At 38.5% G+C, this 22,252-nt stretch overlaps 1 long non-coding RNA gene across 1 annotated transcript in view; it reads right to left on the bottom strand.

Annotated features, from left to right (window-relative positions):
• LOC147874453 (uncharacterized) overlaps positions 1-22,252 on the bottom strand; it is a 290,349-nt gene that overhangs the window by 101,246 nt on the left and 166,851 nt on the right. The window contains exon 5 of the long non-coding RNA XR_015534240.1: positions 15,903-15,944. This is a non-coding gene — a long non-coding RNA (uncharacterized LOC147874453). The remainder of the gene's footprint in view (positions 1-15,902; positions 15,945-22,252) is intronic.

Genomic DNA, 22,252 nt, shown 5'->3' with positions numbered 1-22,252 from the left:
AATGTAAATAACAATTCGAATTTTGGATCTGAAAGACCGGGGTTTACAAACAGTATGCCCGGGAGCACTTTAGTTCAGGTGTACCCGTCAGAATTTTAGAATATCCATAAAATGTTACAAATCTTTAATCTTTTAATTGACCAATTATTTTTCACACTAAGATGATGATAAATTCTCGGACAACCTTAAAGCCTCAAATAGGAGTGGATATTTTTACGCCGTTTAGGATTCGAGACAAGAGGGAGACCATTCTATAGCAGTGGTAATTTTGTCTTGCTGTCTCGCCGCACACATTAATGTAATGGCGAGGTGGTAAGAAAGGGAGGTACAGACGTTTAGCAAGTATTAAAAGGTGACGACTTCGCGAGTTGTCTCAGAGGTGCTTGGAAGGACGTAGGATAAGCGCCAATGATACAGCTGTGCCGACAAAAGTGACTCACAGCAGCTGATAGAAACGAGGCCAGTAGTCCGGGAATATATGGGAATTAACCCTTTGAAGCCGAAGATAATCTAATGATAATTAAGAATTAAACCCGTATCGAAAAGAAAATTCAAGCCATAATCGTTACTAGAACCAACTTTTTAAAGGGTTTTGAGGAAATAGTAGCTGTTCACAGTGAGAAACATATGAAACAGTTCCATAAAATTTGTGGGAAAAAACACGGAATTATCGATTGATAAACCAGCATTTAAGGGTTAATATGTTCATCATACAAGAGGCTGACAGGAATTATAAATTAACTGATTTGCAATGTTTGAGGCGTCAATGTTGGGTTTCTGGTTTGTGACGCCGTTTGACCTAGACGGAGGAACATTCCGTCTTCATCTTTAGTGAGGCCAGGCGGTCAACACTGACAATAGAGACACGAGTTGACTACATTTCCTTACGCATCACACATTCTCATAATATGAAAGTTGTCACTTATAATTCAAATTTTCTCACCGATGCAATGTTTATGAAAGTTAATACGCATAAAGTGTATCATAAAACATTTTCAATATATATATTAACATTCTACACGAATACCTAATTTCATATTGTTAGTTCGAAATGTTCTGTAATTACTTTCACTGAAAGGAAAGCTTGGGTAACCAAGTTGTAATATATTCTGAAAGAAAAATATCCTACTACATTGCGGTTCGTCTGTCTAATAGTGGTAAAATAATAATTAAAATGTTGTATTTTATAATTCACAATTACAGATATTTCAAAATGAACAAGTAGGCTTATAACTTAAGCTCTTAATATTTATTGAACTAAGTGTTTAATAGCGAATACGACCTCTTCATGTAATCTGTAATTCCACAACACGACAGATAAACCTAAACCAAGTTCTAGTGATCCGACATGTGCGTAACTTTCGCATTAATAACAGACAGTGTTAAACAATGGGTATATTAATTTTTGAATACTACCTCTAAAACTAATTAAATTTTCTTTCATAAACATCTAACACGGTTGAATCCAGGGGGTACATTTAAATTATCTTCCTCTGCATGAAGTTGCGGAGATTAAAATCTGCCAAAGGGCTAATAAAAGGATAGTGATCCATGTGTCACTTTTGACTGAAATAATAAGACCATCTTCCAATGATAATTGGGGGTGAGGAGAAGTACAAGAAACTTAGACAAGTGACGGTTCTGGCAATTTGCTCTTGGGGTTAGACGTTAAACGTAATCTCCTGACATCGTTCATATTAACGCGGTCTTCTCTTGAGCCACTACTGCAGTCCTGTTCCTAATGTCGTCACACAATCGTAACAACACCAAATTAATGAGACGGCAAGCTCTACAGCTCGATTAAGAAGTCTGGCGTACGATCGAAACCAGTCTGCACTGGAACAGATAGTTTTTGAGAAAAATTCCTACAGATTAGGATTTGAGATTCCCACGGCTGCGAGCAGCTAGGTTGTAGCGGTGTAGTCTGGTAGAAGTTTACCGACGTTTCAAAGGTCCCTGCTGCCTTCATCATCAGGCCAATGATGGAAGCAGCAAGTACCTGTGAATGTTTGTAAACTTCTACCAGACCACACGGCACTAAAACTCAGAAGACATTCACTTTTAAATTCCTGTAGATGAAAAACTGTTATTTCCAGCGGAATGTCAGTAGCGACTGCCAAATATTTAAAACAAAAAATAGCATAACGTTCAGTATTTAGACACAGTAAGAACAGTCCGATAACACACAAAGTTGAAACATCTGGTTAATGACAGAAATACAGTCTCACTTACAAACTAAAATCAGGGCGACATGTTTAAATTAGTCTCCGTTTTCTTCCAGTTTAATTAAGTATGTATTAATTCACTGTCACTCCCAGTCTTCATTTCTTTCATAAGATATTTTCTAAAAACTAAATTTTTCTAATAATTTGGACTGTTAGGAAGAAAGCTCTTAGAAGCCACGAGTATTTGTGTGGTGTTTCTCGTGTTTTCAAAATACTAAAAATGTAGATCAGGTTTTAATATCACTCGTAACTAACAGATGTGTATATAATGTGCAAAAATATGTCACGCGTCGAATTACAGCGATTCCCAAGCAGCTCGTTAATAAAGTTACCATAGGAACAAGAAGCTTTTTTATAACGTCCATCATTCTACCAATAAAAATTCGCTTCTATCTTACTGAGAGATGAAGACGAAAATACTGTGACACGTCTCAATCAGAATTACTCACAATATTAAAACAGCAAGTCTCTGTTTTGGGCTATATTACAATAACATTCCAAATCATATTCCTCCGCTTAAGATAGCATGTAGGTGTCGAACCACGCACTCTTCATTAATCGGTTGTGTGATTCTCGATTTAATTAACGACGGATTTCAACTTCATGATAGAATAATTTGTGAAGTCGAAATTAGTAATAAAGAGTTCGCGTTCTTATTATGGTCCTCTACTATCATCTGTCATTAGTGTCTGAGGAAAACTACTAAAATTGTTAGTGAAGTAATGTGTTACTGATACTGTTAACATTAAAAGTGCGCTTTAATATTGCTTGACAAGCAGCGAGCATTTCCTCAAACAAGCAACAGCACTTCTCTCAAGACTTCAGAATGTAATCACAAAATGTCTTTGCACCAGAATGACTTACATGATTGAAGCTTACCTGAGAAATCAGAACATATATTGTGAGGTCTGTGAACCATCAGAGCAGTTTAGAGTATCATTACCTTATCCACAACTAAGAGAGAATATAAATGACCTGATCTTCGTGTTCCTGGAGTTATTGGCACAAACATCATTATTCTGGGACAGACCAATTTAGCACAAGTATGAATTAGCTGCACTTAAACGCCACTCGTGTTAGAAACTTCTAAGCCGACTATCCTGCTCGTGTGACGGTAACATCGGTGTGCTGAGATTATAACTAGCTAATTATCCTGAAGCCAGAATAAATTTCGAGATTTTAGGTTCTCAAGGCGACGAGTATAAATTAGGTTGTCTTCTGAGAAGACGCGTCGCGTAGTGTGACAGATAATGACGGACGTTTCGGAGATGCTCACTGCCTTCACCATCAGATGATCGTCCTGTATAATGTAAAAAGGTGGTACTTCCATTACACAACTGTTGTTATTATTAATACGAACTAATTGTTTCTTCCTAATATCGAAGTAAAACGTCTCTTCAATTTGTTTACAACAGACCAAGTTCCGATCTTTCTACTCTCAGATAAAATAAATTTATATCGCCAATAATAGTAACGATATATCAATACGCTTAACACATCGAATAACTATTGCTGACATCGATAATCGATATCGAATTACATCACAACTTCAGAATTAATGTAATGCGCCATACGACAATTTAACCTGAAGAGTATCTTTCTACAGGTTGAGTATGTAGATGAGGCGTGGAGGATGTCTGTGTGTATGGAGAGAGGGATTTTATATTGCAATGTAAGTTTCTCTGAAGTCAGGTGCGTCTCCATCCTACTTCCCTCTTCTGTGTAGACATCTGCCCTCATACTATAACTATCTTGCTCATGCAGGAATGAAAATTTGCGAAAAGGCAATGGTCAGTGGACACACCGGCAGCATTATCACGGACCGGACTCCAGGGCTGTTCGACGGTGCTTCGTACAACGTCGCCTGCATACGATAACAGCAAACCCCGTGTTGGCATAACGATCTAAGCGCCGCATATAAGATGCCTACGGCTCTGGACGGGTGGACATGCGGAACGCAATGATGTATATATTTAGATGGGGTTCTTTCGGAATAGACTTATAAAACTAGGTTGCAATGCTTCGGGGTGTTTTTAATCCATATCAGTTTAATACTTTCTTTATTTTAGACTTTATCCATTGCGTGTTTATTTTAAAAAAGCTTTAATAAATCTTTGAAACATTAAAATATAACAACGTTTAGAAACTTGGCTCTTTCTATGTCTTTAAATAAAAACGTGAGACATGTTCTGGTGGATCTGGTAGATAAAGCTAGTCCCGACCTGGGACTGAAAAATCGTGTTACTTTATTTATTTCAACACACAATTAACTTTAGACTATACTGCCGTTGTTCGATTTTCTCATCCAATTAATCTAAAAATTCAATATTTCTCATGTCTCCATTATTAAGACAACTAAATTACTCACGTCGTAAACTGCGCACTAAATCAATACGAAAATACATATGCTTCCTGCATAAAGGAATTAATTAGAATTCACTGAATAACTGCTATTTTACACATTCCCAGGTACCCTCCATATCTGTAGACCTTGTCGGAATTCGCAACGCAAGGACGCTCCATTCCGTGGTGACAAATGACCCACTTAAAACTGATTCTTTGGAGAGACCTAAGCAACATGAAACGCGCATGGGCTTTTCTCCATGCAATTAGTTAATTGCCGATCCCAGTAGCAACAAAGTCCAACTTGTGGGTTTTGGAAGCATGGATGCTGGGATCGTGGGTTCGAAATCTGCTCGAGGCACAGATGTTCGTCCTCGTCTCTCTGTGCTCTGCTATCCTATGTATATAGGGGCCTGCAGAGGATTCTACTCCACGTATTTAGTTACGATTAATTCGGTCCATAAGGTTGGCCAACCTCTGTTTTGAGTAGTGTTTCATTTCAATTATAGTTCAATAAAACTCCTTAACTTCAACAAGAGAGCCCCCCGAGGCAATAGTTGGTGTAGAACGACGAAACTGTTCTTTAAAACTGTGTCATTGTACGTTTACTGGATCCGAAGCCAGAACGTTAAGCTGCGTGATCACCATGTGTAGGAGACGAGGGGCGTCGCGGTGGTGAAAATCGCCACCGAGGACGCCGGCCGAGGCGATGGCCCACGAATAGTAATGAAGGCAGCACAGAGAAGTAGGGAGACATGTAACGCGGCAGAGGGTGAGTATGGGAAGAGGAGACGGTGGATGAAATAATGAGGGAATCCCACAGGGAGGCGGGATGGAAACGTTGCATCCGTTCGTTACACACCCTCCCGTTTGCAGTCCACCCATCCCAGTCCTGGCTCCCCAGGCGAACTTCATACAGAAGCCAGTCAATGTACGTATGTGCTGTGTAGAAGGACTTCATATAGAAGTATGTATCTGTAACTTTACTGTGATCAAGCACCCACCTACTGTCTGTTTCAAACTTCGATTGTCACATTCCCTCACACTGACCACTACAACAGAATTAATCAGGTTCAGGTAAATAGTGTTGAAAATGGGGCACAGTTTAAACTACAGATGTGTGTAAAGTATTCTAATACATCGTCCTGTCGTATCCAATTAGACTCTGGGCATAAAGGAAGCGAGCAGACTAGACCAGCAGCGTAACTAAGTTCACCGCAATATTCAAGACTCTCGCAAGGGCATTAGCTCTCCCTCAGTTCCTCGTGATAAACCAAGAATTATTAAAAAAAACACACGTGTAACATTCGAACAAACACAGTTCATTTCTATTATATGTTGCAGGGGGTTTGGAGACCCCAAATATTTGTTTTTTGAGTAGAAAAGTCATAAAAAAATTGCGTAATAACATTTTTGCGTTAAAATAATAAATCAGCCCTATCTGAAACAAGGAAAGAAGATGAAGTTCCAGGAATTAAAACGAGAAGCTGAGAATAGGGAAAACTGGAGAGCTCTTTTTGGGCAGAGCAATGGACCTGTCGTAAGACAGAACACTGAATAATAATAATCTCGGACATAAACAAGAGGCGACTATAGTGTTTAATAAGGATATAATTTATTTATTATTAGCCTGATATACGTAAGAGGCTATTGCATTTAGTAAAGCAGAGACGGTACATGTGATTATTAGATTATGTATGCTTATGTACCCACTACATTTACAAAATTAAGCACAATAGGGAGGTTATTTCTGTACGAATTTTCACATGCTCTACCCCTAAAACTAGGTACAGACTGGATTTCAACAAAGAGCTTATTAAGGTTTATAGCTTTTATTTGAAAGATTATTCAGTACGGTGAATATGTAACTAAGTATAACTAAGTAACGCATCTTTGCAACAGTACGTTGTTATCTGTAAGACAATGAAACTGGTTATTGTTGTTAATTTACTTTCCTTTGTGGTGTTGAAGAGAGTACATAACTTCGTATTTAAATAGTAAATTATCCAAAAAGTTGAAACAACTTCCAATAAAAGTGAAAATTAATGTATTTACACACACTTAAAATATCCATTCGACACTTAAATATTTGTTCATAATATTAACATTTATATAATACGGCGTCTCGAAAGAATGTCACCGTTATTACGAAGCGAACAGTTCGTAGTTTATTTTTTTAAAATTATTATATAGCTACATCTGCGAGCGTATCTCTTCAAGTTGGTTTTTTTACTGGTCCCCCTGTGTGCTGTAAGGTAAGAGATATAAATCACATTTAAACATACCGCAGAAGTGGGCCTCCCACAACGTTTTAAAGTTTGTGTACAGTTTACATACGAATATGTAAAAAAAATATCCATGCTCAGCAATTCCTACTGTGGAGACAGACAAAATCGTGTGTTCCTGTAACAAATTGTAATTTTCCGCAGAGCCAGACAAACGATGAGTTACGTGCCTTTTATAAGAACAGTTACTATCGCATTCATTATGAATATATATTTGTCCCAAAAGCTTTCGTTTCTATTTCTCAAAACCATTTGTATCAATAGAAAACAATCGAGCAAGACACAAAGAGAATTAACAAACTTCTAACGTTTAAAGTAAACTGAAGATAATCAGTTGGTAACCGGCTATAAGTTGGAAGACTTAGCTTCGATTCCAGGTAGGGTTAGGAATTTTTTGTTTCCTATTGAAGAATTTGTTACAAAACCGTTCAATTACAGGTATAGAAGCTAACTGTAATTATTTATTGACGTTACATTTTTCACATAATACATGGAAATAATATTCAAGTAATAGACCTACTATTTACTAGCATGTTTATGGGTATAACTAATTTTTTAACATGACCCAATATTAACAGTGATAACTGTGAATGTATTCGTGTTTGATGTCTGTGAAATTACATTTACAATCGTTTTAAAGGCACTGCCCTTATAATTAAATTTTAATTTTTAGTTTATTTTCAGGCGTCTATGTTCGCCAAATCCGGTAGCCATATATAGTAGGGCAAGTGATAATCTCTGTGGACTATGGGAGATATATAATTCACGAAGATCATACAAGAACTACAACAAGTAATCATAAGTTACAAATTAATTGTTCAAAAACACTTAGATGTGAGTTCCTTACAGCTAACTGTCCTTGGAAAAGAAATGTAGGTTACTTTCATTCAGGGAGAGTACAGTATAAAAAAAACATAATTAAAACTTTAAAAATAAAATAAAGTCAAAGATTAGTGTTGGAATATTTCGATGGTCTATTATAAAAACCTCAGTTGATTTAACAAGAAACATATAAACAGCCAACAACGACAAATTTAAAACAAAATTTCGCACTGTTAAATAGAACTAATTCAACGATTCGGGACAAATCACATTTAATTTCCAGTGCCGCAGACGTTACAGCTACCCTACCCTCTTTTTTCCCGTGGAGATATGAAACTTAATTCGATTATTTTGGTTGGGTTGGTATCCGGGTGCACTTCAGTGGTCATTTCGTCTCGCCATCAGGCTTCATCGCATGTTCAGTGATACAGGGATTTATCGGTAGGTGTGAGTGACATGTAAATTAGGTCAGCTCTGTATAAAAATTGTGCAAATCCCTAAAAATGTATCAAGTTGTTATTTGCATATGGTTTATTTGACTATTCTGTCAGCAGTTCAGTTTATTGCGTAGAATAATAAGACGATTAGTGAATAACGAATTGGGGAGGACATCGCAGGAAGCGGCTTTGACGTAAATTAAGGTGCATTCTCGGCATTTTTGAAGGGACTAATGCGAACCAAGAACAATTTCAGTCAAGACAGCGCTTCGTGTTGATTTATGAGTGGGTATCAGCAGTTCTGAGGAACATGCTATCTCCATCTTTGAGGTTAAAGCACAGGCAGTATGTTCCTCTGAAAAATGGTACCATCGTAATAAGGAAGTGTGTAATAACTAATTCTGATTTATTGAATTTATAATAAAACTAGTGAAATCGTTAAAGTGCATTCTACTTTGATGTCTGACATCGTAAAATTTAAATATTTTATCTTATAAAACATTCATTCAGTCATATTCCAGCAAAAACATGGCTTATTAAACGGTACAGTATTATTCCCCCCTTCATTTTGCAAATGACGAATGTCTGCATGCAAGTCACAATAATACAGACTCACCTGTTGAATGTAGTTTCAAATCCAAGAGACAATACACGCTCCATTAGCAATAGCATAACGCAAACAGATATCACTATTACATTGTGTACAGTAAAAGAATGACATTGGGCATTTTATACGGGCATGTGCATTTTAAGAGACTGGTTTGTTGTTCATGCATGTATGAAGTAGGTTTTTCAGTACGTGCTAATTCAAATACCTAGTTCATATAAATTTCCTTGATTCAATAGTCCTAATAATTGTGTTAAGAATTCGATTTATGGAGCTCCTAACTTTGCAATCCGCTTTAGCCTTCTATCACCTCTCCTGTAGATCCAAATATTCTGTCAGCATCACCCTGCCCCCGAAAAGTCTTGTTAATCTTTCTTTAATCCGACTCTTGCGCTAAAATATTTAAGAATTCTGTCCATACCGAAAAGAAAACACAATACGTTACCATTACAAGGATTAGCTCTCTTATGTTGTTTAAGCAAATTACGGTTGTTTACACCGAGAGTAATACATAGCTCATAAATACAAAATACAGTTACTGATTGTTAAGTATATGATATAGGTATATAGTTGTTACTGTACTTCACGGGGTTAAATATAAGAAAGGTTGTGATTAAACCTTTCATTAATTTTTGTACTTAAAGACAACGGAACGCTCGCTTACAAAATATAAGGTTGCCTTAAGACGATTGAATGCTCGAAAATACAGTTATGCTCTTAAAGAAGGCGTCTGATTCACCAGAAAGGAAGACTTGCCATTTGTAAACTGACGACATAGCAACAGAGCGGGGTCAGTAATTTTACCTGTAGCTTTGTCCTTCAAACACTCAAAGAGAAAGTCAATACTGATCACAGTTCATATACAACTACTAGCCACTCCGTCTGGTAAAGGTGAAAGTTAGTGTCAACATTGAAACCAGTTTTCAAATCACATTCCATGATATTGAAACCACGAAACTGATTCATAACTGCAGCAGTTAGCACAAAGGTCATCGTTACATACTGTACAGGAACACTTACATTTCACATCTGTCAAACTAAATTAGTGTAAGAATGTAGTCTCCTACACATCATTTTTGATACGTCTTTCAGGCACGATTCATCGCCCTGATGACGGAGGCAGTATGACCTCTGAAACGTTGGTAAACATCGACCATACTACACAGCGCAACAACCCAGAAGACAGAAATCTTCATCGCCCTGATGACGGAGGCAGTATGACCTCTGAAACGTTGGTAAACATCGACCATACTACACAGCGCAACAACCCAGAAGACAGAAATCTTCATCGCCCTGATGACGGAGGCAGTATGACCTCTGAAACGTTGGTAAACATCGACCATACTACACAGCGCAACAACCCAGAAGACAGAAATCTTCATCGCCCTGATGACGGAGGCAGTATGACCTCTGAAACGTTGATAAACATCTACCAGACTACACAGCGCAACAACCCAGAAGACAGAAATCTTCATCGCCCTGATGACGGAGGCAGTATGACCTCTGAAACGTTGGTAAACATCGACCAGACTACAAAGCGCAACAACCCAGAAGACAGAAATCTTCATATCCCTGATGACAGAGGCAGTATGACCTCAGAAACGTTGGTAAACATCGACCAGACTACACAGCGCAACAACCCAGAAGACAGAAATCTTCATACTCGTCGCCCTGATGACGGAGGCAGTATGACCTCTGATACTTTGGTAAACATCGACCAGACTACACAGCGCAACAACCCAGAAGACAGAAATCTTCATACTCGTCGCCCTGATGACGGAGGCAGTATGACCTCTGAAACGTTGATAAACATCTACCAGACTACACAGCGCAACAACCCAGAAGACAGAAATCTTCATCGCCCTGATGACGGAGGCAGTATGACCTCTGAAACGTTGGTAAACATCGACCATACTACACAGCGCAACAACCCAGAAGACAGAAATCTTCATCGCCCTGATGACGGAGGCAGTATGACCTCTGAAACGTTGATAAACATCTACCAGACTACACAGCGCAACAACCCAGAAGACAGAAATCTTCATACTCGTCGCCCTGATGACGGAGGCAGTATGACCTCTGATACTTTGGTAAACATCGACCAGACTACACAGCGCAACAACCCAGAAGACAGAAATCTTCATACTCGTCGCCCTGATGACGGAGGCAGTATGACCTCTGAAACGTTGATAAACATCTACCAGACTACACAGCGCAACAACCCAGAAGACAGAAATCTTCATCGCCCTGATGACGGAGGCAGTATGACCTCTGAAACGTTGGTAAACATCGACCATACTACACAGCGCAACAACCCAGAAGACAGAAATCTTCATCGCCCTGATGACGGAGGCAGTATGACCTCTGAAACGTTGATAAACATCTACCAGACTACACAGCGCAACAACCCAGAAGACAGAAATCTTCATCGCCCTGATGACGGAGGCAGTATGACCTCTGAAACGTTGGTAAACATCGACCAGACTACACAGCGCAACAACCCAGAAGACAGAAATCTTCATATCCCTGATGACGGAGGCAGTATGACCTCAGAAACGTTGGTAAACATCGACCAGACTACACAGCGCAACAACCCAGAAGACAGAAATCTTCATCGCCCTGATGACGGAGGCAGTATGACCTCTGAAACGTTGGTAAACATCGACCAGACTACACAGCGCAACAACCCAGAAGACAGAAATCTTCATATCCCTGATGACGGAGGCAGTATGACCTCAGAAACGTTGGTAAACATCGACCAGACTACACAGCGCAACAACCCAGAAGACAGAAATCTTCATATCCCTGATGACGGAGGCAGTATGACCTCTGAAACGTTGGTAAACATCGACCAGACTACACAGCGCAACAACCCAGAAGACAGAAATCTTCATATCCCTGATGACGGAGGCAGTATGACCTCTGAAACGTTGGTTAACATCGACCAGACTACACGGCGCAACAACCCAGAAGACAGAAATCTTCATACTCATCGCCCTGATGACGGAGGCAGTATGACCTCTGAAACGTTGGTAAACATCGACCAGACTACACAGCGCAACAACCCAGAAGACAGAAATCTACAATAAAACTGTTTGCTGTTATGTAACAAATGACGGAAAGGCGAAGTCTGGTGAAAACTTTACTTGAAATGGAAATTTTCTTAAGAAAAATATAAACATTACATGCAAATATACAGTTTCTTATAAAAATTAGCTACGGACCTTAAATCGTGTGACGGCACACAAGTTGCCTAACGCCGATGTTACTACTGAATTCAATAACGCACCACTGCGATTCACACAGTACGAGAATCATAATGATACTTGAAGCAGTGAATTACTCCTTTCATCATCTAAAATTCATGCGCCTGCCATATATACAGCCATCCAGAAATCGGCCTTACTTCTTTCAAGCATTATAACGCTGTGTTTGGTATCAGATTGTAATCCACAAAAAGTGGAAGGTGGTAACTGAGGGGTTTTACGTGACGGCATATGAGAGACAAGGAGGATATGCGTGCTTTATTGGAAGTTGTCGTGCTTCGAAAGCACGCCAAGATACGAGTCTATTGTGACCATGGGACACTATGCTGAGGCTAGGAAAAGTAGCGTTTAGTATATGGCGATAGTAATGAAAGATACTGGTAGCGGATCACGAAAAGGACAACTCGGAAACACGAGTTTACCGGCCAACTCCTCATACACCTATGCTTCTGCTTCTGACTGTGCGTGAGACAAGCCGTCTTTTTCCCTTCCTAAAACAGATACGAGATAAGGCGAAGTAAGCCACGCAAACATTTGGATTCATGTGTGATAGCACGGAAGGATATTAGTTCTTCCCCTTTCTGACCGCAATGTTAATTCACTTCCTTCCTTTTGTATAAGCAGAACATTCAGATTAGTACTGACTGTGTTTGGGAACGTTCAAATCATAAAATGGCATATTCGTGTGCAAAGTTTGCAAGATAAAGGTATCTGGAAGGGTTATTGTTAGCAGCATCATTATTGTGTATTTAATTACTGGTAAATTACTTTGTAATTTGATTATGTTCTTCAGCACAAACGGAAACAGATTATTATTGCATAGCAAATAGTTGATCATTAGTGACAGGAGTAAATGCTCACTTGCTAACTTGACAGGAGCGTACTGCCTCCATCTTCATAAGAGCAACATATTCACACCCGTGAAAACCTCGGATAATTTATTTTGGTATTTCCAAGACTGGCTGCGAAATATTGCCAAATACATGCTCTTTGAACAACTGTAGTGTCGTAAGACTTGAGGTTCTCACAGCGGTGAGTATGAAGATTTCCGTCTTCTGGGTTGTTGAGCTGTGTAGTCTGGTCGATGTTAACCAACGTTTCGGAGATCATACTGCCTCCGTCATCAGGGCGATGATCGCCCTGATGACGGAGGCAGTATGACCTCTGAAACGTTGGTAAATATCGACCAGACTACACAGCTCAAAAACCCAGAAGACAGAAATCTTCAACTGTAGTGCCCTTCTGTTTAAAGACAAAACAGAGGCTTCTAATGCTTAAAAGTTTACACGAAAATAGTGTCGTAACTGTACACAGGGAGAAGGGAGCGAGTCACACAGTCAGCTTTCCTGAGGGCAAGCGACCCACCTTTGGCCACGCTTTAAACCATTCACCTGCTTAGTCATCCTTGATAGGAAAGTGGTTTTGTCCAAGTCCTCGCTCTGTAAGAAAGTTTCGGTTTAGACTGTAATTAATTCCGAGGATTATTCTTTTTATTTCTTCCGATCCAAGCGGAGGGACTCATACATGGTATGGAAGGAAGTACGTATGAAATGTTACCGGATGTTGCTATGGAATTTGGCCATTTTAAACTAACAGTCTAAGGCGTGATTAACAGTACTACGCTACGCGTAAGGCATAAGACGACGTCGATAATGAGGAGGGAAAGAGAAGTAGGAGAAATTGGACGATGACAATAGTAGTGGTGATGAAGCAGGAATATAGACCTAATATAATAATATCCGTTTTCGTCAGTGCCATGGTTGCAGGAGATTACACTTCTCAGTGCTAACCTTCCCTGAGTAAATGCTTATTTCGAATAACGCATTTCAAAGTAAATGTCTCGTCAATAACAGCGGACTACGATTAACCCGGCTGTAAAAGTTTGCGAATTTCGAAGGTGTCTGAAAGTAAAACAAAATTTACTCGTTTAGCAAAAACATTAATTAATTATTCCAACACGCATCCGCGAACTGTATTTTAGAACATCCCTTTAAGGAACACCCAACTTATAACTGTTCAGCGCGAGTTCTGGGCTGGGCCTTGATTTTATGAACAGTTTTTTTAAAATTTGTATCTAGCAGACAGAGGAAGGAGTCTTCCAGGCGGCTTTACAGGCTGAATGACGTGCGGAATGCTGCTAATAGCCGAGAACAAGGCCTTCTCTGAGGGGCAAATATTGACACGCCGAGTGGCCTGGCGGCTAGCAGGAAATGGAGGCCCTCTCTTGCACGTGTTGCTTCTCAGATTCTGCGCCGCTCTTCTCAGGATTACAAATTTATTTTTCGTTGATTGTAAAGGTGACGCCCACACAGGGAGAACATGATTGTTATCCGCTCACGTAGAGCGGTAGTGGCCAGAAGGTTATGTTCTGCGGCTATAAAAATAAATTTCATCTATTACACTCGGTTTAGGCCTTAAACATCTCTTGAGAAAATTTTAATACAATCAATAATTTCAGCACTTTGTCTATCCGTTATTATATCTCATTTATCTGGGTATGAATGAAATCTTACTACAACGATTAAAATCGATTTCAACACAGACGACAATCTTATTTTTACTCGTCGCCGTCAGAACCTCAAATCTCACTACAAGGAGCAACGTAAAATGTGACGGTGTAACACCTGTAACTCTACTGTCATTTGTCATAAACCACACACGAATAAAGAAAAGTGTAAAATGTCCAAACTAGAAACAACGAAGCATCAAACGAAAATTGTTTACTTGTGGCTGTGTATCACAGGGTCGGGTCTCCGAGTTCCCGGCGCCAAGCGATGCAATCAGCTGTGGCTTCACGGCTCCTGCAGCGAGACTTTAATCTGGTAATGCTTTAGGCTCCCTGAAGAAGGGACGAGGGAACCGCCCTTGCGGTTCCAGATGTTCTAAGATCATTTGTCTTAAAACGCTCGCTGTGACGAAAAGACAACAGCATCTGCTGTACACAGCTCCTTCATCACGCAAACGAGGTTCGTCAGTCAGTACACACCGAATTGACATGGATCCTAAGATAAATAAACACGAGTCTAAGGTTTGATTTTTTTACGACAAAGATTGGAAATGAAATCCGTCAGTTAGTGACAAAGACATTGTCTTTTACGGATCACAAATGCTCATCACCGAGTTCACAACAGCATGCCACCGGTCCCTATCATGATCCACATGAATCAACATTCTGCATCGCCATTTTCGTAAGACCCATTTTAATATTATCAAATTTATGTCTCCCCTATTAAAACAGTAGTGCTAATTGGTACTCCCCCACTTTCCCTCTCTCTCTCTCTCTCTCTAAGGCTTGAAGGGTTACACATCCTGTTAAACGATGCTATCTATTCTGAGATATTAACAACGATGTTGAATAAACCGAATGCCTGGCTAATAAGCAATGCAGTCAGTTTGTGGCAGAGACAGTCTGAGGAAGGGCGTGTGTCGGCCGTCTTCTGGCAAGTAAAGGATTCTCGTTAGAATTTCGGTTGTGGTCAGGGGGCGTAACGGAGCAGAGCTCACCTGTCGAGCGCACGGGCGAAGATCACTGTGGCGTGACGCCCAGTTAGTGATTCGTGCGGAACGGGTGGCAATTTTCTGCGGACAACGGACACGCGCCTCATATACTGGGATCACCAACAATGCAGCTTATCTGAAATTAAGCCTGAATCCGCTGATGATACGAGAACAATCAGAAAAGTTTAATCGGGGAAGGAAGGAGGAAATAAAAAACAGACGTTTCGGTTGATAAACTAAATGGATAGAAAAGACTTGTGACAGTAGGGAACATTTTAAAATATAATATTCTAATGAAACTAATTAAAATAAATTTGACGACGTGAACTGGGTTTAATTAGTAGACTTGAATCAGTCAATTATTGGTGGTATACAGATACCAGCAGATCCTTGTTTTAAGTTACTGTCTCAGAACTTACCTCTGTCTGTCTAGCCGGATCGCAGGTCCATCAAGTTGCTTCCTGAAATTGCAGAAAGAAACATTCTGTTATTCTAAACAACTTACAAAACAGCTGATGGTATAAATATTATGTTATTTTATGTTAAGTTATATCCTGAATCAGGATTAAATTTAATAAATTTATTTATAGCAAATAAAATTAATTTCCCTCCCAATGCCCTATCAATTACGAAATAATAACAACTCGAAAACACTTATATGTAAGTCGGTAATGAGTTAAAAATTGTAATATCAGTCAAGCATCAGACAATGAATATAAAATATTGCCAATTTGTGTAATAAATACTGTCAAATAAAAACCATACACAAAAGTATTAAATTAAGATATGCATAAACAAAGGCGATTAGGCTCAGAAGTACACACAGTTAATTTATACGATTATGCATATTGCATAATAAGATTCCAGAAACTTGTCGATTGATATTTTAAATTACATCTGGAATTTGGTTCCAGCATTAACCTAGAAGCTACACGCTGCATTAATTCAAAAACGCACAGCCGTCATTATGAACAGCTGTTTCATCTAAATGATATTCTCATAAATTTATGTTATGCTTAAATTATATCCTTACAGACTATAGTTACGTCCAAATTATATAATTATTGGTCAACGTTGTGTCCAGATGACAGCCTTGTGTAGTTCCTGCGTTAAGGCTCTACAGAACTCTGGTGCAAGTTTCTGGTACGAGAGATGAACCTGAATAATTCAGTTTACTGACTCAAACACGATTCAGCACTACAAATAACTTTCTTTTCACGATTTTACTGAAAGATGCATGTAAATCTCAGATGTCAAAACCAATTTAAAGTTTTTAGGTCAGAAATATCTTCCGGTACAATAGATGGAGTTAGTTATCAGACTCTTAATTATTCCACTAGAGAAGAAATTTTACACATACTAATGTAATTTATATTTGGTATTTTTTTAAAATTTAATAAGTATTCACGTTAGATATTAAAAACATAGTAACTATTTGAATTCCAAAAACTATGATTAAGACATCATGAACACAACTAGACATTTCAGTCTTTTAATTGACAGCCAGCATGAAATATAAAGCAGAGAATTTTATTTCTTCCATGGAATCTCGTTTTCGGCAAATTAAATGAAAAATGATTTATTTTCATATGTCGTTCACAGAAATAAATAATATCACATCTCAAATTGTAACAAAAATACGGTACACACATAGCATAACGTAATATAATGCCTTAAATAAAATTTAAAATTTCAGATTTAACATTTTGTTTAAACTCACAGAATTCGGGAAAGATTGCTTACATTCATATAAGAACATATTGTTGCAGTATGTTATCTGAAAACGTTTAAGATACACTGCAAAATTAATGTTTTCTGCTTTCTTGCTTAGATCTAAAACTCAACAACTGACATAAGCGACGAGCATTGAGAGTATTTGAGGAAAGTGTGCTGAAGAAATAATTTTGACCTAACACTCAAGAATCAAGACGTTTCGGAGGAGCATGAATTTTCCAGCTTCTACCTATATGTTCACGGGGCGTTACAACCCAGAAGAACAACATTGACATCTTCACCGCGGTAAAAACCTCAAATCCCACACAAGCTTATCAAATATTTAAACAATCAGTTGTTTGAAAATTAACAGGTAAATGGTAGCTGAGATATTTCAGCTTTAACTACGTTTAAGTATAAATTAAATAAACTTGGCGGTAGGCTGCATACTGCCTTGAATTATTAAAACTTAAGCCTGGTAAACAGGAATATCAAAATAAACAACAAATGAATGACTATGACGTGGCTTCGTGTAGATTAAAAGTGTGCAGAGCGTTAAATCGTTGTTATGAATAAGGGGCACTAATGCAACCTTTGCATCATTTTACAAAACGCCGTATTACGTCATCGGTAGACAATCTGTACTGTGGCTACTCAACAAAGGCGTCCATCTGATGACATCATTAATAACTTAACGAGTAGTAACTAGTAGATGTACATTCAATCAGTTGATGTCGCGCGTTTTATGGCATTGTCTTGCATTGCTACAGGCACGAAAACTGAATATTGAATGAAGATTTCTCGAATATTGTTACAGGAACACCAATAACAAAACTAACACCATCTGGCTTCATTACGCTGCACTATCCGGGGCCATAAAAGAGGCTATCTTAAGTTTACTGCAAATTAACGGTTTAAAGATGGACTAAGATGACGTTGGGCTTCATTCGTTAGAAGTTAGACACTGTTTTCATAGCAAACCATAAAGGTAGACTATACTAGTGTTTACCAGTTCCCATTGTTACTTCTTGTTCTGCAGAATTCACATTATGTCAGAAGTTCTATCAAGATTATAGCGATGATTTCAAAAGCAGCCTTGATTAGCTACTTAGACATGGCTGTCTTATATGGTTAGCTCCACCTATTCGGAAGTACAGAATTTAGTTACTGATTTGCATAGTATGGAAGAGGACCCCAAGGAAAAGAAGACGAAATAGAACCCTGAAGATAATGAAGAAAGAAAGAGATAAAGATGATTTAAAAGCAGGGATAAACTAACTATCAAGCGCACATAGAGGAGAGATTTTAATATTTTATATAAGTTATTTATTGTGCAATGTATTTGTACTCCTATACTTTCAATAATCAGCATATGGTTAGTAAGGATTTCACAGAAGTAACGTAATTATAATCTTAATAAACGCACACAAAATCATCAAACATTCAAATAAAATCTATAATTTCTGATGGGTACAAAATATTTTTAGAAATTTTCTGCATTTGTGTAAAACTATGAACTCACTTTAACTGGTACAGTTTGTAAATGTGTCAAAATGAGATAACCTGAACTCGAGTTTATATTGAGAATTGGTCAACCGCACGATGAACTGGAATAGTAATTAAAAATGGTTCTAGGTTCAAATTACCTTTACATAAAGCAATATCGTTCATTTCCAGTTTACGTGACAGATATATGAAGACATAATATCTGATCAAGGAGCTTGAAATCCGTAAACGAATGCTCGTGGCTATTAAAGTTATTCGGTGTAATTTAAAGACAACTTAACAGTTGCGTCATCTGCGAGAGAGTAAACCTGCGTCCTGAGTTGCACGCAAACATATGACCGTCTTCTTACCACTTCGGATATCAAACGAAATAGGTCTATCTGTCCGTTATACTTCTTTTCAAGACAGATGTGTGACTTAGTTTGTGCCCGCATCTTCGAAGCACTCAACACACCTCCTGTGGCAGATGCTTTAAACGTTACGCCCGTATGTTTAAGACGCGTCCCGAGCCCTTCTCACTCAACTTATTTCTTAAGTCATTCTTCCACAGCAACGGATTCTAAGACATCTCACGGAAACCAGTACAACAAGCAACCGTCTTGAATTCTGGGGAGGGGGTTGTGTTTTCTCCCCTCTTTCTTAACGGAAACTGCGAAGAGCTTTAACTCCTGTGGAACCAGAATGGATTCTCAAAGGACGAGAGGGTTTGTTGTGGGGAGGGGGTCGTTTAAATGGCATCTTCTGGGAAGTAAAACTTTTTTTATGTAAGCGGCGGTTAGGAGGTTGGAGAGGGAACTTCTTAAGTAACGTCTTTTGTGATGGGGCTTTGATCTGCAGGTCAATGGGCGGTTGAAAGTTAAAGTACAAACGTCTTGGAAGAAAGTGACGTAGGACGAGTGGTCCGTGTCTGTCTCGTCGCGCGTGCCACGGTGTGATTGTTATTGTTGTTAGCTTGTCTGTGTGTTATCCGTGCTGTTGTGATCAGGCCGAACGGAAGTGGCGGCCTTTAAGGAGATCTCAAACCTATCCGGTAAGTCCTTTATTAAAATTATATTATAATTAATAAAACTTTGTGATGTTTCTGGTTTTGCAATCCTAAATTACGTGACGGTATTAAAATTTCAAAAGGCTGGAACAGAATTCTTTCACTAGAAGAGAAATGTCAACTACGATATTCTGTAACACTAAACTTATGAAGACAATTTCTAGCATATGAAAAGATGAGGTATCAACTACTAAGTCTCTAGGTACCTAGATTGTTAAATTTTATGTCGTACGGATTACGTCATTGAGAAACATAGAAAAAGCATGAAAGTAAAATTATTAACGCAAACGGCTACAGTAACCTATCCATATGATTATGAGTCAAATTATTGCTAAATTTAACAGCATTGTTGTTGGTACAATGTTTACAAATAATTATGAACAAGTTTGGTAGCATTATTCTGTTTAAAATTGCCTGTTTTATGTAGAATGAGCGATAGTTGTAGAGACATTAAAGTTTCATTCTCAGGTTGATATATTATCACATCCCTTTCACTACGGACTTCATAAATGGGTCACACCCTGCCCGCGACATTATTACATTATTGCATTGTGCAAGTATGATAATCAGCTAAAACTACTATCTGTGGTTAGGCTAATGATATTAGTAATATATTTATGAGCCACACTGCATGTGCCATAATCGTAATTGGCAGCTAATAGGTTTCAAAAACTCTAATGACGTGTTTGGTTATTCGATTATTCTGACTTTGAAAATTATAAACGACATCTATGTTAAAGCAGATCAATTAGTCCTGAAACATAAATTGTATACAGTACTTCATTTCATATCATTAACACTAATTCTAAGGCTAATCCTAATCTGTATTCTTACAGAATCACACACGCAAACCGTTAAGTTAAGCTGAATAAGTTGCGTTCCACAATAAAGGATAATCAGTTGTATAATTTACTGAACTGCAAAATGAATTGTAAGATTTGTTGTCCTAATAAAATAATAATAATAATAATAGGAAATCGGTTTCACCACTGTGTTTGATATGGCTTTTATCGAAATCTAATTTTACTTTGTAGGATTTGAGGTTCTCACCGCGATGTTTTCGAAGATGACTGTCTTCTGACTTGTAGCACCAGATTATACAGCGCTACAGCCCAGAAGATGGTCATTTTTAGTTTTACTTTGTCTCCATTTTGATCAGCTTTGTGGTCTAATTTCACATAGAGCCCTTACTCCAGCATTTGTCTGGACAATTGGAAAAACTACGACGGCTCTCAGTCTGGCCATCCGTCTCCAAATCGAGTTTTGAATCCGTGACCTCCGTAATACAAATCGACTGTGATCGGTACAAACCAACAAATCCAAATCAATACCCCAAAGGACCCTTTCCAACAAAAACACCATTTTTAGTGAGATATTAAAGCATAGCAAGGTATTCATCGTTGAAATTATAAAGTGCACATTCATAATTTTCATAAAATACAGACAAAAATATAAACATGAAGAAACTCTGGCATTTCAAGTGCTATATGACCGCAGAGATTTAGACAGCGATACATAAAATAGCACCTCTGAAACGTCGGTAAATTCTTACGAGTCTACACTGCGTAAAGCTATCTTCATATTACTACTGTGATAACCTCAAATCTCACGGCATTTCTCAAGATTTTCGGATTCAATGACACGTGGAAACAAGCAACAGGTAACAAGTCTGATCTTAACTACAAGCGAAATAAAGCGGATATCGAATTAGATGTTGACACGATTCGGATTAAATATAAGTCTAGTGACGCTCAGAGTGCAACAAACACTTTGTAACTATGCAAAATCATTAGTTAACTGTCAATTAAATTGAGTTAGGCATTTCAGAATGTTGTCTGACCCCTTGGAACCAAAGTTTAGTGAAAGTGAATTATGTAATTCCGTAACGTTCATAAATAGATATGCAAATACAAGCATCATATTCCGATTTGAAACTCACGTTAGCTTTATTCTATTCGTTTTTATTCACTTCGCCTCTCCCCCTTTCCCCTTTAAATTCGTTTCATATTTTAAAAGTGGATCTCTTTCGTAGTGTATAGAACAAGAAGGATACATTTTTGTATCAATGTACGTGCGTGCGCGAGTTGTTTGTGATTGACGTCTGGATGTTGATCCAAGCAACTGCCAGCGTGGCATCACCACTACGAAAATTTGAGGGTTAAGCTGTATATCCTATATGAGAGAGGAAGCAGTTTAATAACCCATTTATTTCCATCAACATTTTGACATTGGCTGCCCGCTTTCAGAAGAGAATCGCGAATGATTATTGATTCAGATTCCCTCTCCTTTTTTTTATTATTTAACGAGACTAAAACAGTGCGGGCGGAGGAAATTATTGGTGGTGAGAGTGATTTGAGCCATCGGAGCGAGCAAGCAGGGTGAGACGCCTCGGGTGATTGGCCCGCTCACTCTGTCTCTCTCTCTCACTCTCTCCCTCTCTCACTTCGGATGGCGCAACAGGTAGCCCTTGTGTCACACGCACGGCATAACCGCCAGGGGCCCGCC

The sequence above is a fragment of the Zootermopsis nevadensis genome, unplaced genomic scaffold, assembly GCF_977971745.1.
Source record: "Zootermopsis nevadensis isolate Lab colony 2312 unplaced genomic scaffold, Znev_1.0 Znev_ptg000008l, whole genome shotgun sequence".
Lineage (NCBI taxonomy): Eukaryota > Metazoa > Arthropoda > Insecta > Blattodea > Termopsidae > Zootermopsis > Zootermopsis nevadensis.
This window is presented reverse-complemented; position numbering and strand designations above follow the sequence as displayed.